Raw genomic sequence first — 24,707 nt, forward strand, 5'->3', positions numbered from 1 at the left:
CAACCATCCGTTCTTCAAACAAGCAGGCATTTAAGGAGATATTCATGCCACCTAAGGTGAAGCATCTTTCTTAGACTGTGTTTCCGCTGGGCATTCTGGGAACTACACAATGAGCCTGGGAGAGCGAACTTAAGCATCCAGTTACCTGAGGTTAGGCAAATCCATTTTTTTCATCAGTATCCTGAAATGAGCTGTTGGATGAATTTCCCTCCTCATCTCTCCAGCCCCTGCAATCACTGTGTTTGCATTCTGGTGTTATCATTTGGGGGTTTTCAATTCCCTCTTTTATTCAAAGATATAAAAACCGCAGAGGCCCAGCAGTGTTGTACATGGCCACTTTTACTAACTGCATACTGACATTAATGGCCTAACTGCTGCTCTGGACGCCGTCTATCAGAGAAGATTGAGATCATTGTTGGAAAGTCAATGTGTCTCAGCTAATCCTTGCTGTGAGAGTTGTCTCAGGCAAAAACAGCTCGGTTCAAATAGCCTAAACCAAAATCAAGGCTTTATAAATTTATTACCAACACATAATTAATTCGTAATCAATGGACTATATGTTCAGGATTGATATTGGTGGTACAACAGCTTAACCAAAATACCAGCCACTTACAAAATCTCATTAAACACTTGCAAATTTCTAAATACCTTCCTATAACTAATCCCAAGAAGTTCTAATCATGCATGTGCACACACACACACGCTCACACGTACACAGAGTCACACAGGTCTGTGCACCAACCTCCCCTTTCACAGGACAAGCGCACCCCCTCTTTTGGGCCCGTAGGTTCTCCTACTTGCACATACCTCCTGTTGGAGATGCGGGTACTCCAGCTTTATGCGCACCTCTGCTGCCCGAAAATCCGCTGATCCACACGCCAGTGAGAAACCCCCAGGTTCACATAAACACACCTCAGGTGTGGGTCTCTTTTTGTTGCACTCTGTGCTGACGTTCTGCTAGTTAGATGCAGGCTCCTCACAGCATCCGACATGCCTGGCCTAAGCAGGAGGTGAGGTGCTGGCACGGTAACTTCTGGGAATGCCAAACCAAGTTTTTACTGCTGCTGTTTCTAGTCCAAGGTCTCTCCCCTCTTGTTTCAAATTGTCATGCTTCTTCTGTGCCTCTTTTCATGCTGACTCCTTCTGTGTTTCAAAAATCTCTTTGAAATTCCCTAATTAATGTTTAATCTGGCTGATGGCTATCTTCATCTTTAATATGATCAGTCTTGGGCAACTGCTCTCCAGATAATTTTTTTATTTGATCCATATACACACTATGTACACACCTAACAGGTGTGCTTCTCCAGACATTTGCCAAAGATGGATCATTTTAGCACCTCACAAGGGTTTTACCATCATAGTTATGAGTGTAAATCCTCCAGATGAGTTTATGCCAGCCAAAGGAGACTTTGTGCCAGCAGAGTTCAACTGTGGGGATTTGCAATAGAAAAGCCATTCTTCAGTACAAGTGGCACCCACATGGTTGGTGGTGGTAAGGAAAGAGGGGGGAAGATTTTCAGGTCTAAATCACATTTTTCTCAAACCTCCTGATCAGAAAGATGCCAAGGAAAACTTATTAGTGCAAACCTTTAAAGGAGGCAACATTAAAAGACCCTACATATGGAAATAACCTCAGTTCTAACCTCAGTCTCCAAGAATATTGTGGAGAAAACCCTCCTGGAAATTCATTTCATGGTACATGAAGAACAAGAAGGTGATTAGGAACAGCCAGTGTAGATTTATCAAGGACATATCATGCCTGTCCAGCCTTGTTGCCTTCAACATTGAGATAAATAGCTCAGGGGACAAAGGAAGAGCAGTGGATAGCTTAGTTTTGGTCAGGCTTTTGATATGGTATCTCACAGAAACCTTGTAGACAAGCTGAAGAGATATGAACTAGAGGGAGGGAAAACAAGGTAGATGGAAAACTGATAGGACCATCAGGCTAAAAGAGTAGCAGTCAGTTACATTAAGGCTTATAATAAGCCTTAATGGCCCTGACCAGTCTCACCTGGGCATGCCCGCCCCCCCCAATCCCTAGCAATGGACCAGGAGCTCTATTTAAGCTCAGCCCTGGCCTGTCAGTCTCTGTGTGAACTATATTAGAAGACTGTTAGTCTCTAGCTCAGCTATAGCCATGCCTGGACCCGGACCTGGACCCAGACCCAGACCCACAGACTGACTTTCTAGTTTGACCTTGGCCTCGTTGCCCCAGGCTTGCCTAGTGATCTCAACTCATGACTGAACCTTGCTGTAATCTCTGGGTCTCCTTTTTCACCTTTCTTGGACCCTGGCTGGCAAGGCCACTGCTGGATGTAGGATCCCCCTTGGCTCCCCTTCCCTTTGGGAGCAGCCCATCCTTGCTGCTCCCTGTTTGTTACTACTAGCATCCTTCAAGGGTTGATGCCGGAGCCGTTAGTATTTAACATCTTTGTAAATCACCTGGTTGATGGGACAGAACAAACCATTATCACATTCACAGATCTGGCTGAATTGTAAAGAATGGTTGCTGTGCTGAAGAGCAGGCTTTGCCATTTAGAGGGATCTTGATAGGTGATCAAGGAGATAGCAGAAATGGGCTGACAGGACCCTCGTAAATTTTGGCAAAAGGAAAAGTGAAGCTTCTGTATGGAAGAACTGTGTGAAACTGTGCAGGCTGCTTGCCAGCAAGCCAGAAAGCAGCTCCACAGAAAAGGGCTTGGGGTCCTGGTGGGCAACTTGACCGTAAGCCAGCAACGTGTGTTTGTGGCAAAGACCAACCACATCCTGAGCTGTGTTAATAAGACCACAGCCGGTAGGCCCAGGGAAGTGATTCTTCCCCTCTACTTGCCGCTTGTGAGTCTTCATCTGGAGTACTGTGTCCAGTTTTGGGCTTCCCCAGTACAAGAAAAGTATTGACATACTGTCATGAGTCCAGCAGAAGGCCACCAAGCTGGCCATGGGGCTGGAGCATGTGGTGAACAAGGAGTGGCTGACAGCTGGGTCTCTTCAGCCTGGAGAAAAGAAGGCAAGGGGGAGACCTTGTTGCTGTTTTCTACTGCCAGAAGTGTGGAGAGGGATGGTTACAGGGAAGGTGGAGCCAAGCCCTTCTCAAGGTTCACAGTGATGGGTTGAGAGGCAACAGACAGAGACAAGAGATTCCAATTAGATAAAAGGACAAGAGTCTTCCCAGTGAGTGTGGTCAAACACTGAGACATGTGTCCAGAGAGGCTTTGGGAATCTCCATCCTTGAAGTTATTCAAAGCTACCAGGCAAGGCCTTGAGGAACCTGATCTAACTTCAAAGTTGGCTCTGCTGTGAGCAGGAGGTTGGACTGGCAGACCTTCAGAGGTCCCCTCCAACATGAAGTATTCTGTGATTCTATAAAGCGGGGAGGAGGAATGATGACAGCTTCTACTCCCCATAAAAGACTTCAGCCTGAAACCTCAAATAGTCTCCTAAGGATTGTGGTCCTTCAGTCACATAGAGAGCAAGTGGGAAACAGATATGTTGTTCTCATCAGCACCATCTGGTGTAGCGCATTCTTCATCTTGTGGCAAGGTCTAATGGTTCTGCACTGCCTATTGCCCCCTCAGCATTATACCCACATCCACCTCTGGGCCCAGCTGTGCTGAATTGCCTCAGGCCTCCTCGCAGCTTTCCATCACCTGCTCAGCTGCAGAAACCCCTTTTTCTGGGCTTCCAGATTCTCCTGGTCTCTTGAAAAAGACCCTTTCCTCAAGGCCAGTTGGCCTTGTGTCCTGATCTTACCATCTATCTATTTATGTGACTTTAAATGTCTGGACAGACTGAATTTGTATCTGGCTTTCTTGCTAGCCGGTTCCCTATCGGCCATAGTATCCAAGGTTAAAATTTCCTCTTAATGTTTTAGTTCTGTGCAGGCCAAAACTTGCCAACTATCAGCTAAAGGTGCTTGTTACGGTGCCCTGAATGCTCTACTACAGTCATTTTACCACAGTCACTCCTTCTCCCTATTAGTAACCTTTATCAACATTACCTAGTATTTACCAGTTGTTAGCATAAGCCTGAATTCATGGGAGTTAATAGCACTGTGAAGGCAGCATGGAAAATCTCCTGAGCACCTCAGTCTCTCTTCAGCAGTACCCCTTGCTGTGAGACAGTGGGATGCTACAAATCTTCAGGAGCTGCTCGCAGCTCTTTTGGCTAGATGAAAGATTACTATGATTTAGTGCTTGTGGAGTAAGCTAATAGTAGAGGAATATGACAGGAATCTAAAGAGAAGGGAAAATGAAACTAATCCTGCCCCAACTCAAAACAAATATTTAGAGTAATAATAAAAAAAAATCCACAAAGTTTCCAGTAATAAAGGATGGAGACTGAATGAATAAAATACCAGAAATAATAGCACAATTTGCAAGCCAGATTGTTCTCTACTTCATATCAGACCCTCCAGATCTTATGCTGTCAGTGCAAACCATTGTCCCCTGGTCCTCCTAGCCTCCTTTTCCAGCTGCAGGGTGGGCATCTCGCACAGCTGTGGCATCAGGCTGGAGCTTTTCTCCTCACTGGATGCTCCCTGGCCTGTGAGCATCCTGAAAGCAGCAGCAAAAATAAAGCCACGGCTGGTTGGCAGGAGACCTGCAGATGCCAGCAGAGCAGAAAGGCAAGGGGTCAAAAGCTTGTCAGAAACTAAACTGGAGACCAACTCTGTGGTGATGACATAGTAAAAAAAATTGTTATGTCACGGCTGCTCCGCTGCTCCTGGGTCAAGCTTCCCGGAAGAGAGGAATATAATAAAGGCAGCTCGTTTTGCAGACACATCTGCTGATGAGTTTGTAACCACTAGATGGAACCCAAACACTTTCCTTTAACTCACTCATCTGCTATGGGGAGATAACACTGATTTTAGGTAACAGCATGGTGCAAGTAGTATCAACATCAGCACTCAGTAGCACAAGGCTTGTACAGAAATACAGAGATAGCTTCAAGGTGTGGGTGTGTAAGTCATTCATTTCAGTGAGCACAGACACTGAGTATTTTATGTCCAAACCATGGAAATGTTATTGGTTCTTACTGCATGGCACAAAAATCCCTGATGATTTGGTGAAGAGTGCTGAGGTACATCCTCCATGAGACAGATCACCAGCACAGGATTTTGGTAAGTCATTTAACATGTCTGTGGCTTGGTTCTCCCATTGCTAAAATGTGTTTTGAAATTGTCTGCATCAAAGTGTGTTGAGAGTTGGATGTATTATTCTTGAAATGATTTACTCTTCCTAGGTAGGGTATATTATACAAGTACAGAGTGGCAGACAAAAAGTTGTTACTCTACTGCAAATCCTGCACTCTGCTGTCCTCCAGGTTTCTCGGAAGAAGGAAGATGAGACCCCAGACCCTTAATTTCTTACAGCCTCCTGACTAAAATAAGATAAAGGAGAATTACCAAATTACCACTCATTTCTTAAGAGCTGATACAGTTTAATTATTATTAAATAATAACCAGTATTGCCAAGCCTTGAGGTCCCAGCCAAGATCAGATCTCTGTTGTACCATATCTTGTACAAACACAGAGTAAGAGGCATTCCTTCCCTTAAGCAAATTACAGTCTTCATAGACAAAACAATCTGGGGGACAAAGAAAGCAAGCAGCGCCCCAGTAAATGCAATCAACCATTGCTTTACATGTGAGAACTGAGAGGGAAAAGAGTAGATCAGCTGGTGCAAGCTGACGTAGCACCATTGACGTTGTGAGTGTACAGCAATTTAAACTAGCTAAGAATATGGTGAAGGTAAGTGAAGTCACTTTCTTAATGTCTCATTCAAAGTATAGCCTGGAGTTGAACCAGATCTTTCGAATCCTAATCACAAGACTTTCCTTTTCATATGCTTGTTTTCCCACCCACCAGCTCACACTGGCCATGGCTTGCTTGTCACCAACTGTGGTCCTCAAGGACTCAGCCTAAATATTGTTGTACACACCTTGTAGAAACCTAGCTGGTGTTTTTTATGCCCATATAGTAACCTGGAGAAAGACTAGTTCAGATCTGAGGAAAAAAAGAATGAAAAATGTAAATCATGGTTTTAAAGAAGTACTAGATGGAAGAAAAGTAGAACTATCAGTATTACCAAGCAAATGTTTAAAATAAATATATATTCTCAGCAATCCTTGATGATTAAATGTTGTCTTTTCTCACCAAATATAAAGCGTGATAAAATACGGCTAACCTTTTATCAGATAATTGAGTTATGTATTTATTGAGTAAATTGCTCCTGAAGAATTAGCAGGCTGCAAAAGTCATTAAAGATTATTATTCCTCACCTGCACTAGGGTGATAGTGTGGCTATATTAATAGCAGTCATGCAGCACAGATGGATGTGAAGATATTTGATTGCTCAAGACCCATGGGAGGCAGATGGTCCCAAAATATTGTTTGATAGTCATTTTACCTTCCAAATAAAAACCAGTATAAATGGTAACTATTCTGAAAAATATTTATGAGGTATCCAGCTGAAGATCAAAAGAATCATTTTTACCAGTCTGCATACATAAACAAAAGACACACCAAGAAACCAGTGAAGGTCATCAGGGTATTGAAAATGTACTGGGAAAGTCTGCTATAGGAGACTAATGGTCCCTCTGGTACACTGTTCCTCAGACAAAAAGCCAAACCTCCTACAGTGCATTTGGCCAACTGCAGAGAGCTTGCAGGGAAAGTGGTTTGGAAATTAGTTCCTAATCTAATTTGTCAGTTAATTGATAGCTTATATGAAATAGATGAATTGATAGTGGAACAGTCCAAAACTGTAATTTGAAAGTTTGTAGAGTGTTTAGTCCTTTAGCTTTCCAAGTTCAGACTGCGCATTTAACAGGAACAGTTTGCAGAACGTAATTCAAAGCCGGTGAAGTTTCTCTGGAGATGCTGAGTTCGTAAAACTAGATAAACAGTGAAATTCTAGCGAAACACTAAAACTCTACATAAGATATTCTTAAGCAGAATTAGTACCATTTACACAAAGAAGGCATAGAAAAAGAAACAGGATGAATGCTATACAATCAGAAAGCCAGGCCTCCTGACTCACAGGACAATCAAAGAACATTGCATTTCTCAGTTTTGGCTTTTCTTCCTGTCAGTGTGACTTTATTAAAACAAGATGCGGAAGGTTTGCTTTGCAATGCTAGTGGCCAAGGAAGACCAGTCAAATGAAGTGCTCAGACTGAGAATAGGTTTAACAAGGATTTTTATTGGAGGCTTGCTCTGCACACAAATGCTGAATTTTCTGGCTTTAGTCTATGCTGTTCTCCTTCTGTTTCACAAATGTTAGCAACTGAACAACTCCATGCTTCTGCTTTTGAAAAAAAAACAGCTTGCTTCAGAGACTTTCTGGAGTTTTCTTGAAAATAAGGACATGAATGAAATAAAGAAAGCAAATGACTTGTGAAAATAGAGCGGTAGGGTTTCTGTCATAGTCTCAGTACATAACAGGGGCTATGCTTGTAAGTAGTAGTGATAAATGTTATTAATCTGATATATAATGGCAAAACTGTAAGACAGTAAATAACCTTCTATCACCTCATTGCTGATCCTGCTCAAAGAGTAAATATTTAGCAAACTACTGTTCATCTCTTTCTTCATGTTCTTAAAGCAGCATTCTACACTAACCACAGGAATATTCTCTTCCAGCCTGAAACACTCATCCACAACTCATGCTTTATTATAAAATCCCTGTGGTCTTTGCTGGAGACAGTTCTCCTAGACTTTGGGCTTGATTATTTTCTGAGATATGCAGGCATCTGTTTATTGGAGAATGCAAGTCTATATTAAGAAAGCATGTTACTGATGTGCAACATTCACGGGTGATTAAGACATTACATTTATTTTAATCCAGTTCCATCTATTCTGGAATAATTCTAGCTTTAGGAAAGGGCAATTAATTGATTTTTGGCTTTCCAAATAATGTTTTAAAAAATAAACAGATCATTATGTGTTTCTTCAAGTGGGCTGTGCTCTCACACTCGGGGAGAATTTGGAAATTGCATGGGTGCAATAGGGTGATCTCACCAGCTCCATGATACTTTCAGCTCCAGCTCTGAGCTCCTGGAAAGATAAAGTGCAGGATGGTGAGGTTTGGGAACAAAAAGAGGTTGAAAGGGGAGTGAGTGGAATTAGTTTTGGTGATTTCGACAGAGAAAAAAATCTCTGTGGAATTTTTTTTTTTTAAATTTAATTACTAGGTGTGATTATAAGCCAGAATTAGCAATACTAGTTGACATAAGCCTTTTATATGCTGTGCAGCTCCATCTGACTGGAGCAGGTCCAGTGACAAGACTCTTTAGGTGGGACTCAGTTCAAGAAAGTGTGCGCGATGCCTGCACTCCCCTCATCCCTAATATCACCTTTTGAAAATCCAACCTTTGCACGCAGATCACTGACGCTTGAAGTTTTGCATGGTCAGTACGTGGTAAGACCACAGAATGGCAATGCCACAGAGGAGCCCAGTACTACTTTAAAGGATTGAAAGGAAATACGAATAGGAATATTCACCTTAGACCACAGTCACGACTGAAAAAACATGCAAAGCCCCTAATCTCTTTCCCTCATAAGATATCATGAAGTATTGTGGAGTGACAAAGGTGAGATGGAAAAAATCGGATGTCAAAAGTAAAAGTTAACACAGAAGCTTTGCTATGCCATGGTGACTGACGAAAGACAGAGTGTGGTAATTGTTTGCAAATCAGTCCCGGAAACCTCCTGACTTCTGAAACACAGAAACTGGATCTCAGGATAATGCAGCAATAATTAGCCTTTTCCCTGAAAAATCTTACCAACACTCTCTTCTTTGGTAGCTGAAAAGATGGGACTAAAAAGCACTCTGGATTAAAAGGCACTGATGTTTTCAGGTGGGAAGTCACCAAGTTCCCTCTGTACTGCAGAACAGATTAAGGTTTTGGCACGAAACTGGAATCAACATTTGCAGTTTTTAGCTTTGCCACAGTGCTCCTTTAGATTTGGTTGTCACTTAAGAACAAATATTTAGATACTTAAATATATAAAGAGGTATCTGGAGGTGTTTTAAAGCGTCTTTAGGTATACAAAAATCTGAACGTGGCACTTTTCAGCAGCTGTGAGCATCCAAGGACTAAGTGGAAAGGTGCAGTTGCTTGCTGTTTGTAACGCAGCGCCGAAGCGGCCGAGCCATTGAGGATCAGAGCCACAGGGATTATGGCAGTTCAACACATTTTAGCACCACAAAGACAAGCCAGCATGGATACACCTATACTGGTAATTTAAACAGTGCCAAGGGACACTCCTGGCTATGGGAACAGAGTCATCTGCAGCATTCAGCTGTTGGAGTGGTCCTCAGCGTGGGTTTGGTATGTACCAACCAGCATGTCCCTGAGCAATGTCTGGGCATTGTTCAGGAGCTATATGTGGGCCAGAGATCATTCCTAATAGAAAGTTTGGGTGCAACCAGACTGGTTTGAGGGTGAGAGAGGTTAATAGCATGGGTGTTGGCTATCCTATACCAGTCGGCAGCAATAAACTTACCAGTATACACTTTACCTGAGAATACAAGATACAGCCTAGATGCCCTGGCTAATTAACTTTGCTGAGAAAGAGAAGGTATTATCCCAGCTGAATCACTAAATCAGCAAGGCTTTGGTGTCTCCATTACCTGCACTGCCCTGGGTATCTCTGGATGTCCCCATTATGGTAGGCACTGCCCGGATGCAAAGATCATTTCTGCCCATCAGTGGGCATAAAGGCCTTGCACTCAGCAGCTTCTCTCGTGGCTGGTGCTGTGTGTCAGGGTAGTATATTTTTTAGCATCCCATCAGTGGCAGAACATAGGCTTTCATAGTACTAAATGTGTATAATATGAAGGACCAGAATTTTAAATGAACATTTGCACCGATGGAGAAAATAAGCCTTCCTCCTGCCCCTTAAGATGCATCATCCCTAAGCACTTACTGATGCTCGCCAATTTTCCCAGCTCTCACACAGAATGCACGGGGCTTTTTTCTGGACTCAGACTCTCTCCTGTGCCATAGACAGGCCAGCAAATTACTCACTAGACATGTCTCTTGGCTTCCAGCCCTTTCCAGCTTAGGGGAAACCAACAGATGTGCCCTTTTGCTGCTCTCCTGCTCTGAGCTCATTACAGGTTTCCAGGCAGGGGAAATTAGTAAAGTCTCCTTAGCATCTGCCTTTTCCAGTCGAGGAAGAGCCACCAGCAGACAAGCTTCTCAGCCCTGGCTATCTGATCTTATTTGGGCCCAGATGCTGCAAGCAGTCTAGCCAGCCTTCCTCTCTCCTTTGCCATTCGTTATCCAGACGCGTCAGCCCCAGCTAGCCCTCCTGGCTGTCCCTATTCCCCCCCTATACAGGACAACTGAATTCACTTTGCCTCAAGGGGTTGGTGACTTTGTGGCATGACTCCAGAGAATTTGCAATTGGTTTAGATGAGGGGTCAGAAATAAAAAACCCCACCAACCTCCAAAGCTTTAGTTACCTTTCTTTAATGGTGTAAAAGAAGCCATGGATTTGTTGCCAGTCAGTTGCCATGGTATTTATTTTTCTGAAAGCCTCAGGTCTTAGAGTCCAATAATTACCTGATAAACTCAGCTCTTGCTTTAGAAGGAATTATAATAACAGCTGTGGATAACAGTATGGAAATAATCATTCTAACAGGCGAACCCAGGAAGGTTAAAAAAAAAAAAAGACAGGGCAGATGCATGGATGTGAATTGGGGGACAAAGGCAGACTCGACCAAATGCTGTATGGCATTTGGTGAGGAACAACCTCAGTACCAACTCACATGATGAGTGCTCACAGCAGACCTAGTCATAGGACAAGGAAGAATAACTCAATCCCGTCTGCCAGGCCATAGGACAGGGAGGAAGGTCTCTTCCTCCTCGCCTCTCCCCTGGCCTTATGCCTTGCTGTGCCACATCACTCGGCTGCGACTCAGCCAGAACCAGGCTCTCGCTCTGTGCTGTGAACCAGTGAGTTACGAGCACTTACAGGAGGGAGCGGGAGGCAGGGGAGGGCAGGTTAATCTTGGACCCCTCATTTGGCAAAGCAGCATCATGAGTGAAATTTCACTGATTTTTTTTTAGAGCTTGCTGTTTTTAAGCAAGTTCTCTACCTGGAGAGCAAAACCTTTATCATTCATCAGCCTTTATCATGACTGATAATCGTGGGGATTGCGCACACTGTTAAACCCTTTGTGGCAGTGCCCTAGCAAAACCAATGTTCTATAATGCGGAAAAACCCCATTGTCATTTTTGCTTACTTTACTACAAGATTAACAAATACTTCTAGAAAAACCCTTGTGCCTGTTTCTTTCACCAGCATTAGCCTGGAATTCCACTGGGAACCAAGATGCTACCAATCTCTTTTCTAATAGTGGGGCAAAGAGCTGCTACCTAGGATGTGGAAAAGTTAACTCACCCAGGAGAGCTTCGAACCAAGAAAGGGTACTTTTTTCCTCAAGAATGTGGTCTTACTGAGCTCAAAATGCTGGGGCTTTGTACAGGAATTATTAAGTGAAATATATACATCTTGTGTAAGGCATTGAGGTGGACAAGACAATCAGGACAAAGCTGATGAAGTCAGTGGCATTTACAGCAGAATTAAACCCAATCTGAGAAAGTAAAAGGCATTTGAGTTTGGTATGATTTTTTTTCCACTTTGAATTATGTTTCGCCATATTAAGAACTAACCAGTGCTGAAAGAATCAAGAAAGGTAGGAAACATCTAGTCATCAGAGCAAACAAAAACGTTAATACAGGAATTTGCCATTCGGATTGTGTCTGTGTGTGAAATTATGTGGATTGAGATCTACAAATGCAAGATTAATGGGGTAAAATTGACATTATGACAGTGACAGCTGTGCTGCAGTTCAGTAGTTCCACACATAATACCAATGGACACTCCATATAGCTACTTTCAAAACATCAAAAGAAACACACGGGCTTTTTTTTGGGAAATGGAAAAAAAATATCCAGCAAATTGTAATTAAACAAATTATATGATGGTCAAAACAAAGAAGAGATGAAACTGTCCCATTTAAAATTAAATCAAATGCCTTGTAATATGACACAGATAAATTCTTTACAATTATGGGATGCAACATCAGCGCCTGCAGGGAAATACACAACAGTATATTTCTAATGCCAGGCACTCAAGAGACTATTTACTTAAATTGCATGAAGATTTACACTCCACTAATCTCATTATGAACCATACATAGGAAACATGGACTGAAGCACATTGTATGGTAAACTTGGAGCTTAAAAGATTGTCAGAGACTTTCATAAGGGTCTTTTCCTAAATGAGGTAACAAGATGCTTTATATGTTGCCACACTTGGCTCCAGAAAGTAATGCTGTTAGAAAATGTTAATGCTGCTAGACTTGTTAAACGAGCAATTTCTCTTTAGGATTTCTTTTTCAATTGAAAGCCATCATTAACACTTGTCAGATTGAAATAAACACATTCACCTTTCAAACATGACCTAGCTGTGTCACAGCTTAGATTCTAAATTTGTGTCTCCAAGGGTGGAAAATTAAGTGACCAAATACACCTTTCTGCTATGTAATGATAACATCTGGCTCCTATACCATCTTTTCTCTGCTGCATGTGCTCAGATGCTTTATCATTATTCTCATCTACATTTTGTGAGCAAGCTGTGGCAGAGAGGAAAGTTGACAAGCCCAGATTCACCCAGCAAGGCACTAAAATGTGAGGTTTTGTGCTCACTGAGACCCTGGAGGTAACGATGGCACTGCAGTAGCACAGTGCTAATGGCACCAGGACAGTTTTCAGCTGTACGGTCTGACACTCCGGCGCTGACTAATGCACCCAGGCACAGCAAACAGATTTATGATCAGCAGTGGGCAAAGTGGTGGTTTTGATTTAAAACCATACCTCTATTTGAAAGGACTGAGGAGTTCTTATCCTTTTTATCAATCATCTGGTGCCATTTGGAGGAGAACTGGGCACTGCCCAGCTGGACGCTCCACCCACCGTGGCTCTCTGAGTCCGGAGAATAATTTCTGTCTGTAGTCTCAGACACATGACTCTGCCTACCCTTATCATGCTGCATCAGCACCTGCTCTGCACAGGCATCTCAAACTGCTTCAGCTCCTGGAGCTCAGATCAAAGGTTTGTGCTTTTCCTACGGTGCCAAGAGGCCAATGAGGTTCTCCCACAGGCAGACATGTTTCAGCACAAGTGCTGCTGGCACATGAAGCATGCACATGCCTGATCTATCTCTCACTTCTCTTATCTGCAGCATCAGGGTTTGTGTACATCCCGTGATGTTGCAACCCAGTCAGAGCTTCTGTAAATACCAAAGATAGTGTGGGGACAGCAACACCAGCCAAGTTGAGGCTCTGTCCTGCTTCAAGCGTACAGACCTGACAAGGTGAGTGTGAAAACCATGCCCTGTCTTATCAAACCCTGCTGCAGCATTTGGGGTCCCAGGGCTGCTGCTTTCCTGCTTTCCTAGGAGCCCTGACACTGTGTCTGCGAGCACAGACCTGGGGTAGGATGGTGAAAAAGCCCCTTTGGCTGCTCTGCCCTGCAAAATGCCCCACAGCGGAGGGACATGGCTCCTGCCCAGTGCCCACCTGCATGAGTCCAGCTGTGGCTGACCAGAGGCTTGAGAGATCAGAAGATGCTGTTACTGGTGGGCATCACCAGTAGGGACTCTTGCCTGGGCATTTTTTCCTGTGTGTCCCCTTGCCTTTGTCTCAGAAATCACATCTGTGGGGGAAGGAGGAGGGAGAGTACTATGCCATGTAGGCAGGCAAGGGCCATGATTCAAATGACTGATTAATAATATTAAATTTATTAAAGGAGGTCCATTGAATTAGACTTACTCATATGCAAAACAGATTAAAATGTCCTGACTAGATCAGCTGTTTCAATTTTCCTTCTCCAGAAAATTATATAAGATTATAGCATTTTCCTTCATAAATTATCTGTGGTTGCCAAAGACAAATTTAATTCATATTAGTCCTAGTCCACAGAGAAATTTCCTCTTGTGCTCCTTAAGAGAGTCTTCATGGACCCAGGTAACTTACTTTTAAAAACAGCTTGAGCCAGCTGCCTTTCTATTCACAGTCACTGAACCATTTATAAACCGAGGATTTATAAACAATCTGGATTAAAAAATGCCAAATTATGAAACAAGCTGGTTCTATATTGCCATAGAGTTCCACATGTTGCAGCATTCTGTATGTATAGTTGAAAGGTATTTCTCCCTAGGAATCTAACAGGACTCTGTTCATTGTGATGCCAGCCTTCTAGTCTTTGGAAGAAGTTCAAGTGTTATTTCTTAAAAGAGCAGCCTAATTTTATTTTGATATTCTTCCTTTTTGCAAAATACAAAAAGAAATTTTGCAATCAATCCAGATCACTTGACATTTTAGTTAAATTAAATTAATAAAATTTCATTCTAATCAGACAAGTATTCTTAAGTTTGGGGCTTTTCCCAATCACTTTTTTCCCTTCATCTTTTTGGATGGGTGATAAGAGGTGAAAAATCTCATAAAAGTCAGCCTCTATCTTTTATTTGCAATTGAAGTGAAACTTTTTTCCTCCCACTTGAGCTCACACATATCCACAAAAATAATTTTTCGTAAACAAATGATAGAAAATCTTGTCATTTATCAAACACTCACGGCATTGACCTCCGGAGTTTTAGATGATTTGAATTCTGGCTCATATAAACTACTAAGCAACCTTTCAATCAGCTTCTTTTTTGTATAGTAATGTGGTGCTTGGCATCAAACAAGGCATTTTAAATAGAACCAGCTGGTAGCAAGTGTTTTCAGGGAGGAAACCTGGTCTTGTGAACTTCATCACCTTCCTCATTACACATTTGGTGTCTTTAAACTGTAATAGCTTTCAATTTTCCCCACCATTTCTCTTGTGCTATGTTGATCAGATGTGCTGGCTGCTGGGCAGATTTTCGAAGACAAAGGTTTTGTAGAAAACTCTAATACTGTACACAAGCTCCTGGTAAAAAATGGTGCTTCTACTGCGAAGATATTTTGAAGCTCTGCAGCTTGTAGCGAAGTTTGAGAAAGAATTATCTATTACTTGGGAGATCCAGCTGTGGGAAGTTGTATCAAAGAAGGACATCTAGGACATGTCCTCTTTACTGCTGGTATCTGGGTGGGTTATGATGGAAGAGACATCCATCTGTGAAGCACAGGGATGTCCCATCCAGCCTTTTACTCATTTTTACCCATTCATTTTGTGAGAGATTTTGAGTCACAGATCAAGAGAATCCAAGCCCTTACCTTGGTTACAAATAGGTGTCATAATTTCCATGAAATATAACAAATTAAGTATAACAGCTGTCTCAAATCCACAACATTTGAGATAATAAGCAGCACCCCAGCAAATCTCTTTTATTGGAAGTTTTACTGGTGAACTGTATCTCCTTTGCTGGATAATTAAGTTGTGGATTTTTTTTATTTAGGGCAACATATGATGAACATTATACAATGATTTAAGCTGCAGTGCCCCTAAAGTTAAGCCACGGCCTAAAGAGCCAATAGCTTTACTTGCCACATGCATCATTATCTGAGGACACACACATGCTGTTGGTTCCCAGAAATGAACCCAAAGGTAAAGCATGGTCTCTGTAGAAAGTTCTTTCATCTTCAAAATTTATTCCTTTCCATATCCGGTGACAACCTAGTTTTGTCCATTTAAAGGCATGATGCTAGATGCCTCTGTTTGCCATGGCTTCCTTTTCATCTGGGCAGCTAGCCAGTATCTCTCTCGTGGGTGGAGGTGAGAAAGGGAACAACAAGTTCTGATGTGTCAAGAGCTGCACGTTTAAAAGTTGTTTGTTTTTAATTTTGTGAGGCACATATCCATAGCAAAATGGTGGGCACAGTATTTTCTATTTGTTTTTGTTCTTTAAATAAATGAGCAGTTTGTTATGGACAGGAGGGTGGATGAGAGGAAAATAAGGCATATTTTTCTTTTGGGGAACTAAAGAGATGCTACTGGACTTTTCTCTTTTTCTAAGGGGGGCAAAATTTGTGGACTGTTTACCACTCAGACATGGGTAGTGATTCATTTACACCTCATGAACTTAAGTCCTTCTGTTTTTTTGTGTCATCCTAGCATACAAAAGTTACACATCTATACAAAGACCCTGATCCGGAAGGGGAGGAAAGAGAAATAGAGTTTTAAATAAAGAAACAGTTTATGCTCATATGTGTCATGGATGGCTTGAGTCTCTACTCCTGTGCTCCTTGTGGAGTGACTTACAGCTGTGAAAAGTGAACCTTGTCTTGATCTCCAGTATACCCACGTCCACCTGCAGTACTCTGTTGGAGGCTATGGACCTACTCAGGGGTACACTGTTATGTGTGAGATAAGCCCTGGTACAGTGAATAGCAACTGTGCATAAAACTATCATTCCATTTTGGATATGGTTGCTTTCCACAGTGGGTGGGATATGACAGAGCTCTACACCAATCATCAATGCCATGGAGAGAGTGAGTAGGGACAGACTCTTCCCTATGAATTCCAGGACAAGAACTGGGAGCTATCAAATGAAGCTTTTAGGAGCCAGGTTCAGAACAAACAAATGGAGGCGAGTGATTGTGCAGGGGATAGTAAACCTGTGGCACTCCTTGCCAAAGCGTGTTGTGGATGCAAAAGGTTTACAGGAGCTCAGGGAGCAGTTAGAGAAATACTGGAAGAAAAATCCAGTGAGGGTTACTGACCAGACAAATGAGATGAGGTTCAGAAAATGCTCTGAGCTAAAAATAGTCAGAGGTTGGGAGGCAACTTGGGGGAAGCATCATTTATGCTTTGTCTGTTATTACTCCTCCCTAGGTGTCTGCTCATGGCCACTTCTGGAAATAAGTTGCTGGACCAAGTGAATCCTTGGTCTGAGCCAGTAGAGCTGTTCTTACACTTTTGTATTCCTCTTGAGGAAGATTAGTTCCATTCCACCAGCAAACGTGGTGTGTGAATGTGACCACATGGAAATTGGATGCTTGGGAACTTTTGCTTTCTGAGACTTTCCCTTGCCTAGAAGATTATATGGATGTCTACATATATGTGGTCTACAAGAATCTCTACATAAGAATCTTGATCAGTGAGAGCTTATGGTACTAATCCCACATTTGATCCTTTTTTTCAGGTGTTCGGATCAGACACATTTCTGATGGAGAATGTAGGATGGAGAACGTGGAATAATCCCCTTTCCCATGTATATCTCAGGGGCTGAAAAATAAAATAATGTCCCTAACAGGTAATGGAGCTCTAAACACTCCACCCATTTTGGACACAAGAAATGAAATAGCACTGCTGGCACTCAGGGACTGTCTACACATAAAATTTGTAGGACTTTAATTACCCTGCTGTTGGGGCAGTGGTATAATCTTCTTTCCAAATACCTATTTGCAAATACCTGTATAGAAACACTGATGCCAATATAGTCATTCTCAGGTGAAAAACAGACCATATGCTATGGATGCACTTCCATCGGAACATTTCTGTCCAGAGAAAAGGTTGTACCATACTATCATTGCATTAAGGGAAAAAAAACCCCAACACTTGCAGCACGAATTGCTCCACCAATAGAAAATATACATGTAAGCTTAAATGACTTGCTTGGGTGGATAGACTTGTTTGAGATGGCCATTTCCCACATCTTATTGACTCAAGTTCTTTACAGGGTCACAGAGATATGTTAGCCTGCTGCCACTCAGCTCCCACTTGTACGCTTCCTCCACAAACCTAATAGTTTCTTCAAAAAGACTCTGAAGAGCAGGTGAAGAGTTTGGGTGAAGTCCCAGTGGGCACTACACAGTCCAAGCCCTCCTTGTAGCCTTACCCACAGTGCTTCTGTGTGCTTCCCTGTCACCTGTAAGGACAGGCTGTTAACAAGGAAACGATAAAAAGTAATGGATGCTCTCCTACTATTTCAAACAGGACATGGCCACAGCAATCCTCCATTGCTCCCAGAGAGCTGCAAAACCTGTAAAATCCTGCAGGAAAACACTTTGCCTCTTGGGCTGCTCACACTTCCTTGTCTTGTAAAGGTTGAATGCTGTGTTGGAATGTGGCCTTTGAATTTTTAGGCCACCTTTTTGCTTCTGAGCCTGTTTTTGTTTTGTTTTGTTTTGTTTTTTTCTGGGGGACATGTCTGGTTTTGTTGCATACTTTCTTACATAAAACCTGAAAGGTTGGGAATTTTTCAGCAAAATAAGCTTGGTCTTCTGACATAGCAGCAGTATGCAAAATAGCTCTCATATTCCAAATACTCTGGGCTTTGATCATAAATTCTTTCCACACCTCCAGCTCTTCCCACCCCACAACTTCTTGCTGCTCTTTGGCAAAAAGTCAGTGGCCTCAATACACCTTTGATTGGCAGAAGCTCACCCCACTAACAAATACTTCCATTGCAGTCTCAATATTGATAGTATCTGTACAGAATGACCTGGACGGACTGCTACTTGTCAGGCATTTTTATGACCTCACACCCATGCAATCTAAAGGCCTCAAAACCATTAATGAATTATTTCTTGCAATTTCCACATGCAAGAGCTAAGGCATCTGATCATCGTTTTACAGCTGGAGAGCTGAGATGCTGAAAGATGAAGTGTCTCATTCAAGGTACCATAGCAAGTGCCAGTCAAAAAAGTTAATCTCAGAATGAGCCAAGAATATCTCATCCCACAGAAGACATCCTCAGAGTAGGACTCAGCCACCATTGTAGTGTGAACAGTGACTCCTTACAAGGAAGCATGAGGAGAAGAGGCTACTGGCCACATCCACTGTACCAAGGGAGGTCCACCATATTTAGAAGCATCAACGTTTGTGTCCTTCACCCCGATTAAATCCCTTTGCAAAAGCAAGCAGCCAAAACAAGTGTTATGGACAGCCATATCAGAAGGTGTGAATCACTCTCTCTCTTACTGGGTACACTAAAGGCAGCATTTATCTTACTGAGAAAATACATGGGGCAGAGGTTTGAGTTCAGGACACTCCTGCAGACTGAGGACTGTGGTATTGAACGTGGCCAGAGGGTGGTAGCACCGCACAGCTGAAGTGCCCTGGCCCTTTCCGCTAGGAGAAGGGAGAGGTTGGGTGAGGGAGCCTATGATCCTCCTATGTAGCTGAGAAAGAAAAGGAGGTGATGAACTTGGAATAAATGGTGGGAACTTTAATACCAAGATAGTGTTACTAAAAATAAGCCTGATCTTTTACACTGCTCTTTCCTGATTCATTCAGCTGATGTGTTAAATTGGTTTCCTCCTCTTACTCTATACTGGAGGATGCTTCTCTGCTCTCAACAAACTAAGGAAAAAATAGCTGCTGCTTCTTCATTTCTTGGGAGGAAAACGAAGAAGAAGAGAGGAGGAAGGGTGATTATTGAAATGAAGGGGACCTTTTCCAAAAGGGTCTCACTTTCTTATGCCCTAACAACGCTGTGTTGCTTCAGACAGTGCAATCCACCAGCAACACTGGCAGCTGTTACCTGGGTTTTTACTTTTTCAGATGATATGCCTTGTGGTGTGACAGCCATGGACTGTCAGACCTATAGTTTGTGTCCTAAAATGTCCACAAAATGACCCTAAGCTGGTTTGAGGATGGCGACAGAAGAGTGGAAAGTGTGGCCATTTGCATCTGCCAGCCAAGAGTCTCAAAGCACTTCGGGAACCTAAGTATCCTTAGCTTTGTGAGCATCTCCTGGGTACAGATGTGTCTCTGTTTTGTAGGTAAGAATCATATTGCTGGTGGGAGGAAGGCTGAGAAACAGAGTGGCTAAATAACTTGTCCAAGGGCATGTACCAAACCAAAGCCAGTGTCAGGGCTACTGTGTTGTGTATATGTGTATTTGTGTGCAGGTGCATATATTGGTGTATCTGCCTCTTAGTATTCTTCAGCTAGTAGTTTAAAGAACAAAGGATCCAAATCTCACAGCCTCCACCTGTCATTTTATTTGGCATTATGTATTCCACAGAGTTATAAAAAATAGATCTGGGCTGCTGACATTAACCTCCTTTTCTCTCATTTTCTCCTATGCCATGAAGAACTGTGTGTCCCTGTCTGTCCTACTCCTATTTCAAGTTGCATTTATTGTAATAGTTTACACCAGAGTAATTTGCTGGCCTGCTGCATGACCATAGGCAACTTGTTTCACTGCTCTGAGCCTCGGTTTTCCCGCAAGTGAAATGAAAGTAATGATACCTACCTTGCTCTGCAGAGTACTTTGAAATCTACAGCTCCTGTACAAGAGACAATAGCATAATTATAATTGGCCAGGCACTGCAAGGCCCCATGCTCAGTAGCAGTTTTTTGTCTGCCTTCTAATGCAATAGCTTTTAAATGCTGCTGTATGCACTCACTGGAATTTTTCTCCTTCCCTATCTCCTTTTCTTCTCTCTTTCCTTTCTTGTTCCCTCTCCTCCTCTTTCCTAGGCCTCTCTAACACCATAAAACCCTTCGAGAAATCCACCTTCTCTATCGTCCTATTCTTCTTTGCTATCATTTGGTTCTGGTTTGTCAATTTTGTTCCCTTCATAACCACTCATATCAATAGTTACTTTAACACCATTCCTTCCCTGAATCTGGCACTTCTCCACTCCTCTCCTTCAAAATTCTCCCTCAGTCCTGACACTTTCTCTAGAAACAGCCACAGGCTATTTCTAACCTTCCCTCTCTCATCAAAGTGCTTGGGAAATCAGCTTGCTTTCATCTCCCAGCAGGGAAGCTGCAATGCTGGGCACTTTGCGGACCAGCCTCGGCACCAGGAACTCCCGACTGCTCGTGGAGGTGCTGCCACTGACTCACTGCGTGGCCTTCGGCAAACCGCTTATCCTCTCACTTTTCATAGCTTTAAAATAGGAGTGATAATTATTCACTTACCTCACATGGGTGTTGTAAAAATTTAATTACCACTTGTAAGATGCTATCTGAGAGTGAAATATGTCTTTATCTCTCACATAGTAGCTGTGACCACTGAAATCTGCACTTAGTTCAGGCCACAACACATAAAATTATCCTCCCTGAATAGCTGAAGCCTTCCCTCCTTATGCTCACAAAGGTCGCTGTGCCATAGTCCTTTAACACAGTGAAGTCTTCTTGGCTGAGGGCCATTCCCTCCTGGAAAACCAGCAGGGAGCTTGAATTCCCCTCCTGCCAGGGTTACTTATCCAGCTGCTCCTTCATTTACTCTTTCTTTCTTTCTTTCTTTCTCTCTGTGTCCCTTAAATTGCTGGTGAGGCCCCTCCTGAACTGAGGTCTTGGTCCTCCTCTCCTCTTGACTGCCTTTTCCTTCCTCATCCATTGCTTTGTTCTTCCCTTTCATCCTGTTACCACAGACAGTACTTGTTCATGTCTCCCTTTCTGTTCTTTTAATTATTCCTTCCTGTTTGTCCTCTCAGCCTGTCTCAACTAGCATAATTTAAGCCTTAATCTCAACCTTCTTAAGGCAGTTGTCACAAAGATTGGCCTGTCTAGGTCAGCGGCTGCCAGCCCTCAAGGAAGGGAAAGGGCGGTGGATCCCTTGCACAGTGTTGCTGCTTTGCTGCCTTCCCTCTATTGTCAGAGCTAAGAAGGACAATTTGTAAGGGCAATGCAGAGAGTATGCAACATGCCTGAAGCCTGATGCCTCTGTCTTCCTACACATGCACGTGGAGGCTCTGCAACTTGTGAGCACAGTGACTAGTCTACCAGCAGCCTTTAGACAACCTTGCCTTATGCTGAATGGAAGCAGAAGCATCCTTAGACCATATTACTGCTCAAGGGTCTATACTCATCATCGAGCCTCTTGAACAGCCTAGGTACAGCTCAGTGTCACCTGTCTCCTGTCACAACTGATACCTTTCTACTACGACCTGAGCACCCACCTTGTCTATATTGTCTGCCCTGACAATACTTCTCTGGCTTGTTTTCTTAAGATGTGGCTAACCAGGAGAGGACAAATATCTAGTGCCATATCATATATTGTGGCTGGCACTGCTGCCTTATAAGCTCATGACAAAGCTCCTAGTGACAGTAGTGGTGGTGGGGTCAAACCCTCAGGCCATGTCCTTCTTCTGCTTAAGTGAATGACAGACAAAGAGGAAGCAAAAGTCACTTAGATTGATGCCACCACCACCAACAGGCAGGTGGAATTCAAGAGGAGGAGACTGGAACCCTCCACTAGCCACCAGAGATGCAGGTGCGGATGGGCCAAAAAGATGATGTCCCAGCCTCTTGGCACCCAGGTCCACCCATGTCTATTATGCCTGTTAGTCATTTCCCAACTGATATTGTGATCAGCTCAAGCTTCCCATCTTAATTATGCCACTCCCTACACACACCAAAAAATCATTAGTGTCTTAGACTGATTGCCACCTCTTTCTTATGCAAAAGGCAATTTATTTGCTTTGGTGGAGATCACAGAGTATGCAGAGCCTGAAGGAGCTGCAATTAGGCTTTCTGGATGCAGGCCTGCTTTTGGAAATAGAAGACACCAACATAAATAAAGGCCATTTCAGGTCAGGCAATTTGAATGACCTGTAATGCAACAGGAATTGAAAAGAAAAAATTGTTTATTTTTTTGTATATTTGGCCAAAACCCTCTGTCTTCAGGGAACATTTGGCAGTTTCCAAGCTAAAGTCATAGAAGAGCATGAGACTGGAATAAGACTTCTGAGTAGAAACTGTTTGCCGCTCCGCTATGGAGAGGCGACTGTCTATCCATAATGCATGCACCCTAAAGTATATCCATAAATGTCATGCATGATTTAATAGACTATAAAATCCTACATCATGATGCCACTGGAACTATTGAAAATAAAAGCAGATAAATCACAGTTCTATGCAAAAAGCTGTACTCACACCGGTATTTTCATTTGCCAGGGTTTCATTCTGCACTTTGCTGAGTCCCCAGTACTCTCGCTCAACCTGGAGTGAGCATGGCAACTCTCCATTAGAGACAGTCTCTGCTCTCCAGGTAGAGATCTCCATTTGTGTTTGCAAGCTTGTGTTTCCATTTCAGTCCCCTGGCTTTACACCTGTGGGGTTATGTCACTGTAAAAACACTGCCCCGGAGGGTGCAGAATTGGGCAGAAAGGTGCTTGACCTCCACAGCACTGCAACCACAGTATTTATTTATTTTTTTCAGGGACACTGGGCAATTGTTTGAAGCAGATTGACTGATATTGCTCCTATAAAGTTATTCCTCACATCAGATTATGAGCATTAAATCTACTAGACAATGTTAATCTGGCAGGAAAGCAATTTGTGTCACTCATTTACTGCTAGCAAGATACAGAGTTACAATGACATGGATGACAGAATGTGCACCACAGCTGAGCATGGACATGACAATTGTCATTCCATCATCCTACGGAGAAGAGGATGCAGAAAAAAAGGGTGGGGGGCTCTGTGAAGATATTACTAATAGGGAGGGTTAGTGGTTGAGAAAAGTTTGCTTCATCTCTACAGCTGAGGTAAGTAAATTGAAGAAGTACAGACGAGCCATAGTATATGTAAAATGTAGATCAGTTTGGGCTGATCTGGCACAGAATCTGACCTCTTTCCCCTCAGTTTTTATTTTCTTTTTATCTTTGTTTACGCTTTATTTTTGTTTATGCTTTTGTTATACTTTGCAGAAATAGAATATAGCTTGATGTTTTGTCTACTTTTATCTTGAGTTTCATCATATAGCTTGTTATTCCTAGAAATTCCTGGTCTGTATCATGGATAACATATGAAATAGAATGGAAGATGGGAAGGAAGGAAGGATGGAAGGGAGGGAGGGAAGGAAGAAAGAAGAGAGGAAAGAGGGGAAGGGAAGGGAAGGGAAGGGAAGGGAAGGGAAGGGAAGGGAAGGGAAGGGAAGGGAAGGGAAGGGAAGGAAGGGAAGGGAAGGGAGGAGAGGAGAGGAGAGGGAAAGGGAGGGGAAGGGAAGAAGCTTCCTAGCATTCAAAATTTGGGGAAGATGTTTGAAAACATGAACCTTATAAGGCAAAGCTGAGGCAAGATAAGAAAACAGAGACATGTATTATTTACAGAATACTCCAAAATATTTTTTCCTTTGAGAATTTTGTGACTTGGGGGTGAGAGGTAACTAACTTATTACTTTGAATTCCTGAGGTTGGCAATATCAACAACACTTCAGAATTCTGGACAATGTAAGAACAAAGCATGAATGTATCGTGTACGTCTGGAACTTATTACGAGTCCTAGGTACCCGAAGATCTAGTGCACTCCAGAGTTATCTTCCCAAAATCTTATTTTCTGTATCCTTTTGGACTTTGCTGCATTTACCAGATGGTTTTGTCCACTCCATGGAGCCCTGCCTCACTCAAGCAGGGAGCCCATGTGCATGGGAATTTCTCAGTGATGCTGAGAGCCTTGGACCAGGCTTTGGCCACACACGATTGACCTGTGTGGCCCTGCCTCTTTTGCTGCCCATCTTTGGGTGATGTAAGGAAGTTCCTCACATATCTGCAGAGATTTAAATTCCATTTAAATAACTACCCCCACAAGCACATGGTGGCTAAAGTAGGTCAAGCAGGGAGGTTTTGCCCAGTGTAAACTGTTAGCCTGGTTCCCCTTCAACATCCTGCTCCCGATCTCCCTCTGCCATTTTCACTCCACTCCTCTTGGCTGTTTCCCCTTCTGGTTGCAGCCAGGGCTGGGTTCAGGGTCCTCCAGTTGCCTTTTGCTGTGGGAGCTGGGGCTGCTTCCTTGCCTGGGGCAAA

General features: G+C 42.9%; 1 long non-coding RNA gene across 1 annotated transcript; it reads left to right on the forward strand.

Annotated features, from left to right (window-relative positions):
- The first annotated feature begins 2,089 nt into the window (after positions 1-2,089).
- Positions 2,090-17,248, forward strand: LOC135329225 (uncharacterized). The gene is made up of 3 exons (XR_010390597.1): positions 2,090-5,119; positions 13,259-13,390; positions 17,144-17,248. It is a non-coding gene; the product is annotated as an uncharacterized LOC135329225 (long non-coding RNA).
- The last annotated feature ends 7,459 nt before the right edge of the window (positions 17,249-24,707 follow it).

Source organism: Dromaius novaehollandiae, chromosome 1 (genome assembly GCF_036370855.1).
Source record: "Dromaius novaehollandiae isolate bDroNov1 chromosome 1, bDroNov1.hap1, whole genome shotgun sequence".
Taxonomy (NCBI): domain Eukaryota; kingdom Metazoa; phylum Chordata; class Aves; order Casuariiformes; family Dromaiidae; genus Dromaius; species Dromaius novaehollandiae.